The sequence below is a fragment of the Narcine bancroftii genome, chromosome 3 (genome assembly GCF_036971445.1).
Source record: "Narcine bancroftii isolate sNarBan1 chromosome 3, sNarBan1.hap1, whole genome shotgun sequence".
In the NCBI taxonomy this organism is placed as follows: Eukaryota; Metazoa; Chordata; class Chondrichthyes; order Torpediniformes; family Narcinidae; genus Narcine; species Narcine bancroftii.
In genome coordinates, this window is record NC_091471.1 from 45,188,147 (window position 1) to 45,206,468 (window position 18,322).

Genomic DNA, 18,322 nt, shown 5'->3' on the forward strand with positions numbered 1-18,322 from the left:
TAATGATGCTATCAGATTGCCTTAGTTCAACTGACCAAAAAATATATTTCCATTTGTATTCAGCACCTGATGTCTCTTGTGTCAGTGTCCAACAATACTTGGCCAGCATTGATGGATTCCAGTTACCCTGATACCGTTTCCCCATGGTTGCAATGTCCTGGTAAAAACTTTCACGATGTTCATCATTGGTTGTACCAAGTTCAGCAGGGAAGACGTCCAGGTGTCATGCAGAAAATTAATGTTCAATGACATTTTGCACTTCCTGGCTTTGTATACTTGAAGCATGTTGTCGATCAGCTGAATGTAGTTTTGAGCTCTGTACTTGCCAAGTAAATTCTCATCATCTTTAAATGCCTTCCTAACATGCCCAGCCCTAAGACAACATTTGCAGAGCACCTGCACTGAGTTCATGGCCAGGCCTGCTTGGACAGACCAAAACAGTTTGCTTTGTGCCGATATACTAGGAACCTGAAAATATGACAGGAAATCACAAAAATAGGTTATATCTAAAAAAACGGTCGGTGATTGGAACATTTTAAGGTGGTTCTTGTAATCATCAGCCCAAAATCCATAAAATAAATCCCCAAGTGTTCAAGAAGCAAAATGTTTGTTGTCCAGTGTTTCCTTTTAACAAAGAGGTATAACTTGCAAGGGTGTCCATTGATCTGCGGACCGAGCCCTGGAAAGGTTGGAGTAGTGGGGGCTGCCTTTAAGATTCTTCAAGATTCTTTTATTGTCATGTAATAAAACATAAAATGTAATATTACATGAAATTTCCTTTATCCTGCTGTAAGTGTCGTCATTAGTATTGTCCAACGCCCCTTACAGTAAAAGAAGCAAAAGGGAATCCTCAGATACCGAGTGTCTGTGGATTCATGTCCAACACTCCTGCAGCCTCCTAAGCATGCGAGGTTGGAAAATATTTCCAGCATCTAAATACAGGTCAATAGACCAATACCACTTTTAATCTCCACACTTTTAATCTTCTTTTTCCCTCTCTTCTTCAAACACATTTTCTTATTCGTGTGAATACTGATCTTCTTCTGAAGTGTTATTCACCTCCTCTTTGTGGGGGAAAATTCTTTAATTTCACCTCTGGCTTTGTACCTTGAAAGGTGTAGATACCTTCTTACATTATCCTGACACTCATCCTCTTCAGAAGCTTTGATTTTTGGGAGACGGTCAGTTCAGCAACATGCAGCAGGAAGATCTGCAGCCATACCCCAGGGGAATCGTGATATTGCCTGCCACAGCAACTTCTATTCCTCAAGCTCTTCCAAGGGGCTATCATCAGTCAGCCTGCACTGTTGTCCCTACATAACTCGTGATTGATGTCTTGCATACTGAAGGTAATGTTTATATGGTTTTCCCCATAGAAACTGGAGATTTTTTTGGTTCCTATCAAATTAAAGGAATCCCAAAAGTACAAGGTATAATTGATCACACCTACACAACACCCTTTCAACATGCAATCAGCAATAAATTAAAATAAATAAAAAGTAAGCTCGTGTGTACCGATTTGCTCTAAGTACAGTAAGTATGGAAGCTGTTACTCACAGTAAGTCTAAATTACTCCATCAGTATCTTTGCTGGGTATTTTTTTCCATTTTGCTGGGGAAATCTTGTTGATTCCTTTAAATAGCTATACTTTGATGAATTAACACTAGCTGAACAATTTATTAACATTGAGCAAGGACAAACAGGAAGAAAGCAAAACCATTTATCACATAGTAAACTTAACCACTCATTGTTCATGGAGTTGCCAGTTTAGATAAAGACTGAAGTCACCAAATAAGGGTAATGTATCCAACCTGACCTTTATCCAACTTGACCTGTAGCCATCCAAGCTTTCTCCCTCTCCTGTCTACTTGCCTCAAACAAAAAAAAAGACATTTTATCATAGTAAATATTATTCAAGTCAAGTCAAGTCAAGTTTATTGTCAACTGATTGTACAAGTGCAACCCAATGAAACAGTGTTCTCCGGTCCTCGATGCAAAATACGCAGACACAAAACCAGACATAACGCCATGCAGACAAACAATACTAATGCAGGAAAAGTATTCATCTATACAAATAAATATTGTTTCATGAATATGAGAGTCTTGGATGGTCCATGTGAGCTGTTCCTTTGGTCATTCAGCATTCTCAATGCCCACGGGAAGAAGCTGTTCCTCAGCCTGGTGGTGCTGGTCTGATACTCCTGTATCTCTTGAAGCTCCTGGGAGCAGCTGCAAGATGCTGTGTGCAGGGTGAAAGGGCATCTGAATGCCCTCTTCAGATAATGATCTCGGTAGATCACGTCGATGAGGGAGAGGAAGATTCCATGATCCTCTCTGCCTCTCTTGTGGTCCTATAGATTGACCTCCGATCCATTTCTCTGCTGCAATCATACCACACACTGTGATGGAGCCAACCAGGATGCTCTCGATAGAGCTCCTACAGAAGGTTGACATAATTGTGGTCAATAGCTTTGCCTGTTTCAGTCTTCTCAGGAAATGCAGTCACTCTTGCATTTCCCTATCAAATGAGGAGATGTTGAGTGTTCACAATAGGTCACTAGTTAAGTGAACTAGTTAAGGAACGGAGCTCTCCTTTCTCCCTGATACAAGTTTCTGATGTGTAGTGGAGGGTGGTCACACTTGGCCCTCCTGAAGTCCATGATCATCTCTTTCATCTTATCCATGTTGAGACTCTGGTTATTGGAGATTTTCCACCTCCTCCCTGTGGTGCAACTCATTTTTGTTGCTGATGAGGCCAACTACTGTGCGTCATCTGCAAACTTGATGACACCGTTGGATCTGGAACTGGTAATGCAGTTGTGGGTCGGTAGAGTTAACAGGAGTGGGCTGCGCTCACAGCCCTGAGGGGTGCCAGTCATTAGCATGACAGTGCTCGACATTCTGCCACCGACCCAGACAGACTGTGGTCTTTCCGTCAGGAAGCCCAGAATTCAGTTATAGAGAAGAGTGTTGAGTCCCAGCGAGAACAGCTTCTCCACCAGTCTCTGGGAAATGATCGCATTAAACACCTAAATGAAGTCAATTAACAGCAGCCTGGTATATGTAGTGTCATTCTCCAGGTGAGTCCGGACAAAGTGAAAGGACAAGGTTATATCATCGTCTGTCGTATGGTTTCTTCAATAGGTGAATTGAAAAAGGTCCAGCATCTCTTGGATGTGTCTTTGGTGATGCATTCCGTCAGCAGACTCTTGAAGCATTTCATAATGGAGGAAATCAGTGCCACCAGGCAGTAGTCATTAAGACCTGTTGTTGTCACCCTCTTGGGTACTGGGATGATGGTGGATATCTTAAATTTTAAACCCTACGGGAAAGATTGACTGCTGCAGTGATGAAGATGTCCGTGAAAACCCCTGTCAATTGGTTTGCACAGTCCTTCATACCCATCCAGGTATGTTATTGATACTTTTCCATCAAATGTGAGAATCTGCTCCATGCTAAGCACCACCCCCTATTATAGGAACATCCTCATCTCATTATCCATTCCTGTCTGGCCACAATCGCAAATAAACAATAAGATTAAAAAAAAGGCCAAATTACAGCTGAGAAGCACCAAGATGTCAGGAACAGGTGATATTCAGGTGAACTACCCCTTAATGTTCTAAAACTTGGCAGTAAATAAATTCAGTCACAAATACTCAACCTCCACTCCAATGTCTGAGATGATAAATATATAACATTATTCCTTCTGACAAGACCAGAGTTGGTGGCAGGTTGATATAGAAGAGTTATTTCACCAGCATTTATAATGGATAAAAATTCCACCCCCCCCCCCCCAAGGTGTAGCGCATCGCTCTTACAGTGCTAGCGACCTGAGTTAAAATCTGGCGCTGTTTGTAAGGAGTTTGCACTGTTTCTGCATGGGTTTACACCCACCCTTCAATATGTATGGGGGTTGTAGCTCAGTTTTGTGTAATTGGGAATGTGGGCAGAAAGGCCTGTTGTTGTGCTGAATGACTAAATTTAAATTAAAATTGAATTTAAAATTTAAATTTCATAGGCTTCTGTATAGAAATATGAACATGAAGGGGATGGAGAGGTATCAATCAAGTGCAAGCAGAGGACTTTTAGTATGACTTGGACATCCTGTTTGACACATATTATAAGCTAAAGGACCTGCTCCGATGCGGTACCTATGTTCCAAATCTAGCACTTCCAATTTTTGATTATTTTCCATTTGCTTCTGTCAGCTCCCTCAACACAACTTGGAACTTCTTTTGCCAGCTTTAGGAAATGTGTGCCCCCTTTAAATCTGACCCTCTTACAGCAAACTTTCTGCTTCTGTTGGCACCATAATGATGGTCCTGCCCCTTTCCCACAGGTGTCAGATACCTCCAGTGGGTTCTCCTTTTATCTCATGCAGTGAAGTCCCCATTTTTCAGTAAAAGACTAGTGAGTACTCTCTCCTAGGCCGCACCTGGAGCTCTCTACACTATTTTGGCTCCTTTTTTTAAGAAGGGTTATTCACTCTTTCGGAAGTTTAGGATGGCTACAGAACTGAGGTTATTTCAAGTTGAAGTATCGTATTTTTACGCATATAACGCGTGCGTCAATGCTTTTTTGCAAACCGTGTAACTCTCTGCACGTTATCTTCATAAGCGTCCTATATCAGAACTTTTTTTACACGTTGAATTTATGTCCCTAATACTCATTGCATTGTGTGCTTTTCAAAAAATGTGCAAATCGCACCAACCAGGATGACAGTTGATTCAGGTAAACTAGAGTTCTCCTGTCAACTCATGTCAGGTAGAGACACAGTAATCCCAAAGCCTCTCCGCTACTAGCCCACAGAATAAATCCCTTGCTTTGTGAAGTTCCAGGATTAATCCGTGGATTGCACTGACTTGGTTCATCTCAGCCAAGGTGGAGAGTAGAAGTAGAGGGAAGTTAAAAAGGCAGGTTTCCTACTCCAGATCATGTTTCATCCATTGCCTCTAAATTACATGCATGGGCAGTGGTAGCAGGACTGACATTCACTTTAGTGTCCCCTTATGATCAAATAAGAAGACAATAAAAGAGGAGCAAGAGCAGACCACCCACTCTGAAGCCTGCCCCACTCTTCAATACAACATAGACTAATCAGCTCTGTTTCTATCACCTCCTTTGTCTTCTTTCCATGATCTTTGAATTCTTTGATCTTTCTAAAATGTATCTTATTTCAGATGTTATATGGTTTTAGACCTGCATTATTTTCAATAATTCCATGAATCGATTAAAAATAAATTCAACGTGTAGAAAAAGTTCTGGTATAGGACACTTATGAAGATAACGCGCAGAGAGTTACACGGTTTGCAAAAAAGCATTGACGCACGCGTTATATGCGTAAAAATGCGATACTTCAACTTGAAATAACCTCAGTTCTGTAGCCATCCTAAACTTCTGAAAGAGTGAATAACCCTTCTTAAAAAAAGGAGCAAAATAGTGTAGAGAGCTCCAGGTGCGGCCTCACCAGTAAACTGTTTTGTCCCCCATTTCTAACCTCCAACCCACTTCCAATAAAAGCCAACATGCCATTGGTCTTTCCAAGCACTTTCTAAACTTGCCCATTTTTTTTTTAATTACTTTGATGAAGGACTGAATCCTGAAAGGTTGGTAATGTATCTTTATCTTTTCTATGTAATGTACTCTGTTTGACCTGCTGTGTTCCCCAACTTTGTTTTTAACCACTTTTTTTGTGATTTTCGCTCGCTCCCTTTGTACGTTGCTCTTTTGCAACCCTTCTCCACTTAAATAAACAATTGTCTTTAGCAACTGTTTCAAAATACCATAATCTCATACTTTCCTACACTAAACTATATTGGCCAAATATTTGTCTTTTTAAAAATATGCAATATTTGCAGATTGATGAATATACTTCAGATTGATGAATATACTTCCGCATCAAACTCTGTCTTCTCTGCACAAATGCTGCCTGACCTGTTGCTTTTCCAACATTTTTCTGTTGCCCTTCCAAACCCCAGCACCTACAGTAATTTTCTTACTTTCCAAACATATGTTTGTTTCCTGTAATAGTTCAATTGTCAGGATGGATTGATGTAATCACTGAACACAGATTGCAGTACCCAGGTAGGCAGGGGGGCTGAGAATTAGTAAAAGGAAAGGACAGAGGAGCTGAGAGATGGCTGATTCAATCCATGCATAAGATTGGAACATTTCTGACCTCTAAAATAAATGCTAACCTAAGACTCGTCAATGGAGCTTCTAATCCATTCTGACTATTGTCTTGAGGGAGTAAGATCTAGATTTTGCAGGATCTGTTGTTCTTTGCTTGTTTTTGTTAGAAATAAAGAGATTGTAAACATAGTCTTGTTGGTAATGTGATGTCTTAAAAACATATATACCGTTTCACAAATGAGAAAATAAGGAATATGTTGCAGAGAAATACTGTAAATGAAGTGCTCCATAATGGGTGACTCTTCACTAGGATTGTTCCTGCAGGATGCAGGATTGTGATCACAGTATTGGGCTCTGAGAGATTGGCAGGCTCAGTGTGTGAATCTAATGCGCTGTAGGAATGTTTTAAAACTGCTCTGTCCCAGTTCCAGAATGCTGGTTGCATTAAAATGGCTTTGGATTCTCAGTTGGCAAAAGAAAGCTTAATGATTCCTCTTCCTCCATGAAGAAGAATTTCCACTTTACGATGTTCCTGTTTTGCCAAGTTTAGAATTGGACAGATGGTAGAACAAAGCAGGGAGGTGACAGAATTGTGGCTTGAGTTTGGTGGGGGGGGGGAGGGGAATTTGATGGACCAAGCCAGCTGTGCAATGGACTGTTTTCAAATAGACTGCAACTAGGTCCTGACATTTGAGTTATTTAATCGCTTTGTGGGGGCTAAAACTTTTAGGAAGAGATCAAGTAAAGGAAACTGGCTGCAATTTCATTAAAAAAAATGTAGTCCAGTAGCACACTGTGACTTGGAGGCACATAGTAAACTGCAGAGGCTGGAAGCTCCAGCTAAACACACTCTGCTGGAGTAAGCTAAGCAGAATCAGTATGAGAAAAAAGATAAACAGCAAGGCTCGAATCGTTGACCATTCTTTTTCTCCCACTGATGTTGCTCGACTTGTTGAGTTCTTCTGGCAGAATGGGTTTAGCACACTGTGACCTGTTTTCATCATGTGATCAAATTGCACCATGAAGCTGATTGCTGAACATTACAGGAACCATAGATTCGAAGCCTGGCTCCTGTTGCTACAGTGAGAGTTCTGCTAACTGTTCCACTCTACACTGTCATGTCGACTTTAGAATTTGTTGAACCTCAGAATCTTGTGGATCTTGAATTGAAACAGTCAGTCCATCCATATCAAATATTGAGGAAAAAATACCAAAACACTTTGAAAGATAAATGTTTACATCATATTGCATGCAGAGCACAGGTAGAAGAGTTGGGTCAATGTTTCATTGTTAATTTACAATATGAAACACACATCCTCTCAATAAAACAGTTGTCATTGAGCTTTTTGTTAAAATTACTGAAAGGCATTGAATTGCCAGACCTGACCCAGTGTCACTCAGCATCCTTCTTGAAGTGTCTGAAACACCCCTTACATCACTCCCACACAATTGTCCATTTCAGAAATCATTGCGACCAGGCATGATCTTGTCCATTCTTCAATTTGTCCAGCTCATTCATTTTGCCAACAGCCAGAAATGTAAATCAAGGAGATGAAATATTTTTCAGACTGATACCAGGCTCTCAATCATCATGTAGTACACAACTAACTTGTGGAAACTATGCAAGTATTTAGTTTGGGAATCAAGTCCATGTTTAAATATTTGGTTAAAGGGTGGTGACAGCTTATAGCCTTCACAGAAAGCAGAAAGAAAAGCAAATATTGAAAGTATGTCTGCACTTAAGCCAAAAATACAAGCAAGTTCAAACAAAAATGAGCCATGATAACATCATTTTATAATTTTCCAATTGATATGTGATGATAAATGGTTATAGAATGAAATCCAGGGACATTGATTAATAGTGGGAAATTCTTGGCTCCAAAGAAAGGCAGAAGTAGTAAATTTCTAAATTTAATTTACCACCCAGATTTACCTGCATAAACCCTAAAGCGATTTGGAAGGAGCTGCTCAAGGAACCTATGGAAGCAGGTAAAATTTTAATGTTCAAAGGGCATTTTGGACAGATCTATGGATAGGAATGGGTTGGAGGGATGCAAATGCAAAGGTAAATGAGGCGAGCCCAGAGTACCAACTTGGTTGACATGGATGAGTCTGGGGTTGTTCCATACTCTGCCTGACGCAATGATATTGACAGGCAAGGGACAACCAACCTCTTTTCTACATTTAGATTGTTCATTTAAACGTGAAGCTGCTTGCTTTAAATTTTAATGGGAGTTGTTTTATTGGCTGGAGCTGGTACTTCTTTTGAAAAATGCCAGTGCCTGACATTGAAGCCAGCATGTCTGGAAACATATGCATGGGTTTGGGACTGACGTAGTAACAGGAAGTGCCAGTTCCACCCCTCTGCTCCAGTGATGGACTCCTCCATATGGAATCCAATGTCAATGCCCAGCCTTGCTGGGATTTCTCAGCAATGATTCTTTTGGGAGCCAAATGGATGATCAAGCAATTGTAAAAAGATTATTTTACTTCAGTCTAATTATTTCTAACTATTTCTGTATTGTTAGACATTGCTAATTAACATTAAAATATCTTAATGGTGTTTTTAAAATAATTAGTTTGAATATGTTTGCAATGTTTCACCTCACAGAGATTTTAAAAACCTCTTGCTAGTTTTAATGGAAAATAAAGATGCACCCCCAGCTTTACTTTTTCTTTAACTCTCTCAGTGCTTTGTCAGGGGCAGGGTCTTTTGATGGTCACCTGAGACCTAGTTGTTAGTGATTCCTTCCTACCCAACTCCCGCTCGCCGTGGTCCTCTGCATTTGATTTGTGTGAGAGGCGATCTGCGGACAGAAATTCTGAGTTACACATCAAGTCCAAGAAGATCCAACCCAATGAAATGGACAGTGTGGAGGCAATAGATTAATAGAGTTTTTAAAAAAAATAAAATCACAGCAGGTTCCCTTCATGATAACAGTTAGGCTCATTCAAAATAAATGGCTTTTTTGATAATTTTACTCAATTTTGTGCTCAATAGAAAATGCAAAATAGCAGTTGTCCTGTTGAAGAAAAATACAAACTAAAAGTCCAGTGGGGTATCATTACGGTTCTGGAAAATCTGCTAGTCTGTCACCATCAAGGTCCTGAAGGTGACAGATTATAGGAAGCTCATTATAATTTGAGTCAGATTCCAACCTTTAGCATAGGTTTAATTAAAGGACCACATTTTAATAATGCATTATTAAGATGGAGGGTTATGGGCATTGTGCAGGGAGGTGGGACTAGAGAGGGACTAGAAGGACCTAATGGCCTGTTTCCATGCTGTAATTGTTATGTTATGTTATGTTAAGTTATTATCACAGATCTTTCTAAAAGCTCTGTACCATTTGGATGGCAAATTGTTTGAGACCACAAGGTTTCGATCCCAGACTGTCAAAGCTCTTGAAAAAGCGTGAAGTCAATGACAATGGAAATCGGGAGGGTCGTGCAGTAGGTGGCTGCATTAATAATGCCCATTTTGGACTTTCATTCAAAGCCAGAATTATCCCTGAAATTATAGTTTTCAAATTATAAGCACCTAGGTTTGATGGTCAGAGCAGAATTTAAAGGATAAAGAACATTGATACGGTTCGTGACAAAGGTTTACAGTAAATTCCAACATAAATAATTGACTGGACACTCCTTCGAAAACTTGCTCCAAATTTGGCATCCAATACATCAGTATTCATTCTCAGAGGGATTTACAGAATTCTTGAATCAAGAATGCGGAAAATAGAGACAGATGTCAAGACTTTTGAAATGCACAATAAAAGTCTTTTGTGGAGGGGGCTGGGTGGGAGAGAATAACAGTCACTGCAAAATCAGTTGACGCTTGTGAGCGGGTTCGCAATCCAAATGGAGAGGGGAGTTGTGGTTGCCCGGCAAAGGACAAGAGGCAACTCAGAGGGGGGTTAAGGGAATTTTAGATGTGGGAATAGTGGAAATGTTTTAGAAATGTTGTCTCACAGTGTGTTCAAAAATTGAAAACAGAAATGGATAAGGAGGAAAGGTGGTGATGAGGAAGCGGAAATGAGAGGTAAACAAAGTAGGAAATGGCCATGTTGAACGATATGACTATAAATATTAACAGAATACATAACCAAATCCAAAGGAAGAGGCTGTTAAATTTACTGAAGAAAGAAAAAATTGATATAGCATTCATGCAGGAAACACATCTAACGGAAGTGGAACACAAGAAATTAAGGAGAGATGGGGTAGGGCACGTAACGGCAGCATCATATAACTCAAAAGCCCGAGGAGTAGCTATATTAATCAATAAAAATGTACCAATCAAAATAGAGGAGGAAATAATAGATCCAGCAGGGAGGTATGTAATGATAAAGTGTCATATATTCAGAATTTTGGAATTTGCTCAATGTATATGCACCTAATAAAGAGGATCAAAAATTTATGCAAGATATCTTTGTGAAGATTGCAGATACGCAGGGGAATATACTGATAGGAGGGGACTTTAACCTTAATTTGGACTCAAAGATGGATAAAACTGGAAAAAAGACTAGCAGAAAGAACAAAGTAACCAAATTTATGGTTAAATTGATGCAGGAAATCCAAATTTTGGATATATGGAGGAGACAACACCCAAAGGAGAAGGAATACTCATATTATTCGGTAGACATAAAACATACTCAAGGATAGACCTGTTCCTATTGACAGCCCACATCCAAGGGAGAGTTAGGAAAATGGAATTTAAAGCTAGATTGTTATCGGATCACTCACCCCTGTTATTAGCAATAGAGCTGGAGGACATCCCACCCAGAACGTATAGATGGAGATTAAACTCCATGCTACTTAAAAGACAGGATTTTAGAGAATTCATTGAGCGACAAATTAAAATGTACTTTGAAATAAATACGGAATCAGTGAAAGATAAATTTATACCATGGGAAGCAACGAAAGCGTTCATCAGAGGGAAGATAATAAGTTACGTATCTAAGATGAAGAAGGACTACAAATCTTGAAATAGAACAGCTGGAAAGGGAAATAGCAAGTATAGAAAAAGAATTAGCAATAAGGGAAGATACAACAAAAAGAAGAGAATTGGTGGACAAAAAAATAAAATATGAAACACTACAAACATACAAGGTGGAGAAGAACATAATGAAGACAAAACAAGTATTATGAGCTAGGAGAAAAAATGAACAAGATACTAGCTTGGCAGCTTAAGACAGAACAAACTAAAAGAACGGTATTGGCATCAAGGAAAAAGGACAAACAAATTACTTATAACCCAATGGAGATCAATGAAAACATCAAGGAATTCTATGAGCAACTATATCGAACTGAGAATGAAGGGAAAGAAGACAAAATAGATGAGTTTCTAGCTAAAATTGAGCTACCGAAATTGCAAGAAGAGGAACAAAATAAAATAATAAAATCATTTGAAATAGAGGAAATACAGGATTTATTAAAAACACTACCGAACAATAAAACGCCAGGAGAGGATGGACTCCAAATAGAATTCTATAAAACATTTAAATACTTATTAATTCCTCCTCTCCTGGAAGTAATGAACCAGATTGAAGAAACACAAAGCATGCCAGATTCATGCAAAACAGCAATAATTACAGTAATACCAAAGACGAGGAAAGATCCATTAACACCAGCATCGTATAGACCAATATCTCTACTTAACACAGATTATAAGATAATAGCTAAACTATTAGCAAACAGATTGGCTGACTGTGTACCAAAAATAGCAAATCTAGATCAAACTGGATTTATTAAGAAAAGACGAACAACGGACAATATCTGTAAGTTCATTAACTTAATCCATGCAGTACAAGGAAACAAGACGCCAACAGTGGCATTTGCCTTAGACGCAGTGAAAGCCTTTGACAGAGTAGAATGGAATTATTTATTCAAAGTACTACAGAGGTTCAACCTACCAGAGAAATATATTAATTGGATTAAAGCATTATATAAGGGACCATTGGCGAAGGTGACAGTAAATGGATATATATCAAGCCAATTTAAATTAAGCAGATCAACAAGGCAGGGATGTCCACTATCTCCCTCACTCTTCGCGTTAGCTATAGAACCACTGGCAGAACTGATAAGAACAGAAAATAAAATAAGAGGGATAAAAATAAAAGAGAAGGAATATAAAATCAGTCTATTTGCAGATAACATCATAGTATACTTAACAGAACCAGAAATATCAATAAAAGAATTACATAAGAAATTGAAGGAATATGGAAAAGTATCGGGGTACAAGATCAACGCAAATAAAAGTGAAGCAATGCCAATGAATAATGCGGAATTCACAAAGTTTAAGAAAGAATCACCATTTAGATGGCAAACACAAGCAATTCGATACTTAGGTATACAACTAGATAATAATCTAGGCCATCTATACAAACTAAATTATCAGCCATTAATGAAGAAATTACAAGACGACTTAGAACATTGGAAAGACTTACCACTAATACTGATAGGAAGGGTAAATTGCATTAAAATGAATATCTTCCCAAGGATACAATACTTATTTCAATCATTACCAATTCACCTAACAGAGAAATTCTTCAAGCAATAATAAGGAAATCAAGGATAGTGCTAGATAAATTAACAGAATGCTACAAACAAGGGGGCTTACAGCTACCAAACTTTAAGAATTATTATAGAGCAGCACAATTACGATATCTATCAGATTTTTATCAAACAAGGGAAAAAACAGATTGGACCAGATTAGAACTAGATAAAATAGGGGAGAAGATACCTGAACATATACTATATAAATGGGATGAAAAATTGGTGCAACGTAGGAATTCACTGGTATTGCATCATCTGCTCAACATTTGGAAGAAGATTCATGTAGAAAGGAATAAAACAAATTATGAACTACCAAAATTAATATTGACGCAAAATCAACTAATCCCTTTCACAATAGATAACCTTTCCTTTAGAGAATGGGAGAGAAAAGGGATCAAAAGAATAGAAAATTGTTTTTTGGGAAATAAATTATTATCTTTTGAACAAATGAAGGACAAATATGATATAACTCACGGTACAATGTTTGCATACCACCAACTGAAAACCTACTTGAAGGACAAATTGGGAAGCAGACTGAGGTTACCAGAAGGAAGCAATTTTGAATATGTGATTACAGACAGTGATAATTAAAATATTTATAACAAACATGTACATCAAACTGCAAGAGAAAGAGAACAAGGAAACAAGCTGTTAACCCAAACAAAAATGGGAACAAGATCTAAATATAAAGATAAAGAATGAAACATGGGAAAAGCTATGCTCCGGAACTATGAGAAATACAATAAACACGAGGTTACGCATGATACAATATAATTGGTTACACAGGCTATACACCACGCCCTAAAAGTTAAATAAATGGGACCCAACAGTATCAGACAGGTGTTTTTTTTTGCTGTAAGAAGGAAATGGGAACAACAGTACATGCAATATGGGCATGTGAGAAAGTGGAAAAGTTTTGGGAAGATCTAAATCAGGTATTAAATAAGATCACGAAAAGCAACATACCAAAAAATGCAGAGATCTTTCTTCTAAGTAATATAAGAAGTAAAGAACTTGGACTCAATTTGGAGGGATCACAAAAAAGATTTATTATGATAGCCTTAGCTGTAGCAAAAAAATGTATTATGTCAACCTGGAAATTAGAAGATAGCCTGAGAATACAGCAATGGTACATAGAAATGAATAAATGTATTCCATTGGAAAAAATAACATACAATTTAAGAAATAACATCACAGTATTCGAACAAATTTTGGAACCGTACATGGAACACAACAGAGAAGTCCTACCGCGGACTTCCACCACCTAAAATGACAAAAGGAGGAGAAGACGAAATGAACTGACCCAGTATGTAAAAGTAGAAAACACAAATTTCTTGTTTATTTTCATTATGTGATGACATTGTTTAATGGGTTTAATGTATTGTATATGTTAAACTTTGAGTGGGTGGGGAGGGGGGGGGTGTAGGAGGGAGGGAAGGGAGAGGGGAAAAAGGGGAGAAAATGACACTGTATATATTCAAGAGGGAAATGTTCGTGTGTCTTTTGGTTAGTATGGTTCATAGTGTGAAAAATTTAAAAACATTAAAAAAAAAAGAAATGCACAAGCTTCACAACTGAATATGATGAGCACAGTCTCCCTAATTATCAATAACTAAATAACTCTTTGTGCTTTATCTACAGGATTTTGAATCATGTCAGATTTACATGTAAATTTTCTAAAGGGATACCACAAAGCCAACATTGAATTAGTACATTCAAATTTGCTGTAAATCCATATCAAAATTAGTCATCTATGTTCAAAGTTCAAGGTTTCTTTTCTTGTCACCTAATATTACATAAAAATATAATATACATGATGTACATCAACTTTTATCTGCCATAAGCCAAACAAAGAGTGGCCATGAACAAAAAGCAAAAGAGACCCTGAGTGAGTGAGGATTCTCTTCCAGTGCTCCTGCAGTCTCTGCAACTGCACAGTCTCCTCTTCAAACTATTGGCAGCCACCTCCAAACCTGTGATATGATATGCACCATCAATTATTCGAAAGACCAAGGGCACATACATACTGCTCTGAGGAGGGGGCTGTGGCTGTAGAACAGTCACCTTTATCCAGGAGCCTGTGGGAGGTGCAGTCAGCCAATGGGTGTGCCTGACCAGACAATTATATGCAAACTGTGGTTTACCCCATCAGGATATTTGGTTTTCGTGAACCAGTCTCCAGCAGCCGGCAGCCTCTGTTTGTCTTTCAGCCTCTGAGCCTCTCTCTGGTCCACTGCCATGGCCACCTTCCCTGTAGGCTCGTCTTCCAGGCTTCTCCTTCTTAGCGGGTAGTGTTCTCCCCATTTCTGGTGCCTTGCACCGGTCCACTGCTCTCTGGAGTCTGCAGCCCATTGAGGTACACTGCTCAGCACAGGTAGTGTTTGCATGCTTTTTTTTAAGAGCCATCTGTTCCTTTAACAGGCCATTTAAACCCTGTATGGAGCCATCCACATCACTACCAGGGAGTAGACTCTGCCGAGTAGTGCTGTGTCGCTGCTCCCCTCTCTGTCAGGTCTGCACCAAGCGGGAGCATTGTCGTCGCAGCAGCTTTGGTATCACCACCATATATATTTTTTGCCAACTTTATTATCATGGCCATAAGGTCACAATGATGAAATAGATCATTATCAAATAAACCTCACCCTTTCATTCATCTACTGTGGCAGAAACTTACCACTGGCAAAGGTGTTTGAATGCCCTAGGGACACAGATTTAAGAAAACTGGTAAAAGGATCAGGAAGGTGATCAACAGTAATTTTCAAAATTAATTTGAGAGACATCAGCCTAAATTTAGAATAATGGAATAAATCAGGAAGTAAGTCCATTGTCTACATATTGCAGTAAATGTGTGTGATCACATTCAACTTCATTTGCATGTAATCTACATACTTGCACCCTCTACAGGTCCAATCAAATACAAGCACAAAGGCAAGGGTTTGGATCCAAATATTAATTCACACAATTATGTGAATCGATCAATATGCTTTTGGAAATTGGCATAACCCACAGTAGATTGATTTTGGACACATATCGGACTGTGTAAGCACCATTAGGAAATTAATTTCCTCAGAGGGATTTCCATTTTTCCCAGTTCTTGTGGATGTATATACTCCCAAATGATGTTAAGATTCAATATTCAATTTATCATCATGTAATAGAAACAGAGCCATTTTACACAAAATTACTCTTGTCTGCTGTAAGGCAGACAGATTCGCCATCGGCAGAAATTGCCTGAAGCGCATCTTGCAGTCAGAGAAAGAGAAACAAAAGAGAGCTCCCCACCCCCAAAAGTCACTGAGTATCTGTGAATTCACCTCCAGTGCTCCAGCAGCCCCCACAGCCACAGAGTCCAGGCCAAACTATCGGTCACCCGAGCTCCAGATTGGAACCTCCGATACCTCTCTCGCATCCTGGTTCTGATACCTGATACCCCTTCAGCCAGTTCCGAGCCAGTCTCAGCCAGTCCACAGCCTGGGGTGAGAGTCCCTTGACTGCAGTATCCAGCAACCCATGGCCTTCGTGGATTCCTCATCTCGAGCCGCCAGCAGCCCACTTCCTGTGTGGGTCCTTCAGCCACAGATCTCCTCACTGCTCATTTTCTCCTTCACCGACAGGGGGAGGGGGGGTGGTCTCTTCATTTTCTGATGCCCTGCAGCAGTCCTCCACTTTTCTGGAGTCTGCAACCCCTCATGGCTGTTGTCGATCATTGGTGCCACCATTTTGGGTCCAGACCCCACGGTCATGAGATTGTTAATAAAAAAAAACCGTCGGCTCCTTTATCAGGCTGTTGAAAGCCTGTATGGAGCTGATGGAAGCCACACAGAGTGCAGTGTCTCTGCCTCCCACTCTCCGTGGGTGCACACCAGTGGCAGCACTGCCTTTATACCTGCTCCAGCAGAGCTGCCAACTTGTTTTCAGTAGAGCAATGCAAAATTAATCTGCAATATCATTTTCAGCCTCACTGGAGTGAGAGGTTTACCCATAGAACTATTAGGTTTTGGTCATCTTATCTCTGCTTATCCTGGGCTAAAATAGTCTTCCTGATTCTTACTGAGTTCTGTGACCTGCAACATCTTATAAATCCTCACGCGTTTAACTGACCGCTCTGCCTTTAGAGGTCAGGTTTGAAATCACTGTTAGTTTTCTAGATTCAAGATCATTCCTAATGGCTGCTGTTTTCTGTCATACCCCACAGTTAGCTGTTCATTGCTGCTTTAGGCAGATCACCCAATCTCCACACTCAAGGAGACAAGCTTCATTTGACTTCCCTTTAGTCCACAAGAGCAGAGATACATCTGCAAGGTGCAGGCTGCACTCATGTTCTGTTTGAAGCTTCCATGGCAACATCCTGTCTTGACCTTCTGGCCCTTGATAATTTCCGCCACCAGCTAGTACATATCTCTTCCATCCCTTCCCAGCATTCCCAGGGGTTCATGTGTACGGTAGCTCCCTGGTCCACTCTTCCAAGTAATCAACTTTATAACTCTGCAGCTCTCTGTCTCAATTTGTTTATTTCATCTTCTCTGTCTGTACTGTTAGTTTTTTTTAAGTAATTGTGAAAATTAGACCTGCATCCTATAGATATATTCTCTTTGTTTCCCTCTGTCTTTAACTTAAAACAAGCTGGTTTTCTCACTGTTCCAGTTCTGATGAAAGACCTGAAGCAAAGGGTCTACTCTTCTCTTTGCAAATTCAGATTGACCAACCGAGTTCCTTCAGCAGCATGACCTCAGATGACCTCCTATTCTATGGGATAGCTGGGAGAATCAGTGGTCAGGATGGCCGATCTCCCAGGACAAGACTATTCCATTGCACATTGGGTGTGCTGATGCCTGAGAAGTCCCCAAATGTGGGACACTTGACAGCAAAATTTGTGGTAGTGGGGACTGTGTTTGCACTAAAAAAGAATTTGAGATACAAACCAGAGGACATGGGTTAAGGGTGAAAGGGAAAAGGTTTTGGGGGAACCTCCTCACACAGAGAGTAGTGGGAGTGTACGGTTGAGCAGCTAGCTGAAGTGGTGAATGTGGATGCAATTTTAACATATAAGAAAAATGTGGGCAGTTGCATGGATTGGGAGAGGGATTGAGGGCAATGGACTAGGCAAAAAAATGGTTTGGCACAAACTAGAAGGGCTGAAGGGGCCTGTTTCTATGCTGTAATGTTCTAAAATTTGATGGTTCTATTCCTGTAAAAAAAAGTGGCCACAAAGTCGGAACCAAAATAGTAATGCAACATTTGAATATGGCAAAAGAAAATTGGGCATGACAGGAAATCAATAGATTAGTAGAATTGAAAATTTGAAATTTAAACATGTCCATTTAACTAATCCCAGGGCCCTTTCTGTTTTTATTAATTAATGTCACAACTTACACAGATTTTTTCATACAAAACTTTTTATTTACTTAGAAGAAGCACTGCTAAAATTCATATTGAATACGTTGACTATTTTTTCAGTATAATCAAATTTCATTTATCGTAACTGTCATTTTCCAGAGAAACACTATGACAGGAGGCCATTTAATACCTTAAACCAGCTACACTATTCACCAGAGCATGTCTAATGTGTGCCTTGGCACCATATCTCCAAAGCATTTACTCCATAATAACCAATGGCCCCGTTTTTTTTTTACATTTT

At 39.5% G+C, this 18,322-nt stretch overlaps 1 pseudogene; it reads left to right on the forward strand.

The window, feature by feature from the left end:
• The first annotated feature begins 17,437 nt into the window (after window positions 1-17,437).
• On the forward strand, window positions 17,438-17,586 carry LOC138759653 (U1 spliceosomal RNA; annotated as a pseudogene).
• Window positions 17,587-18,322: the final 736 nt, after the last annotated feature.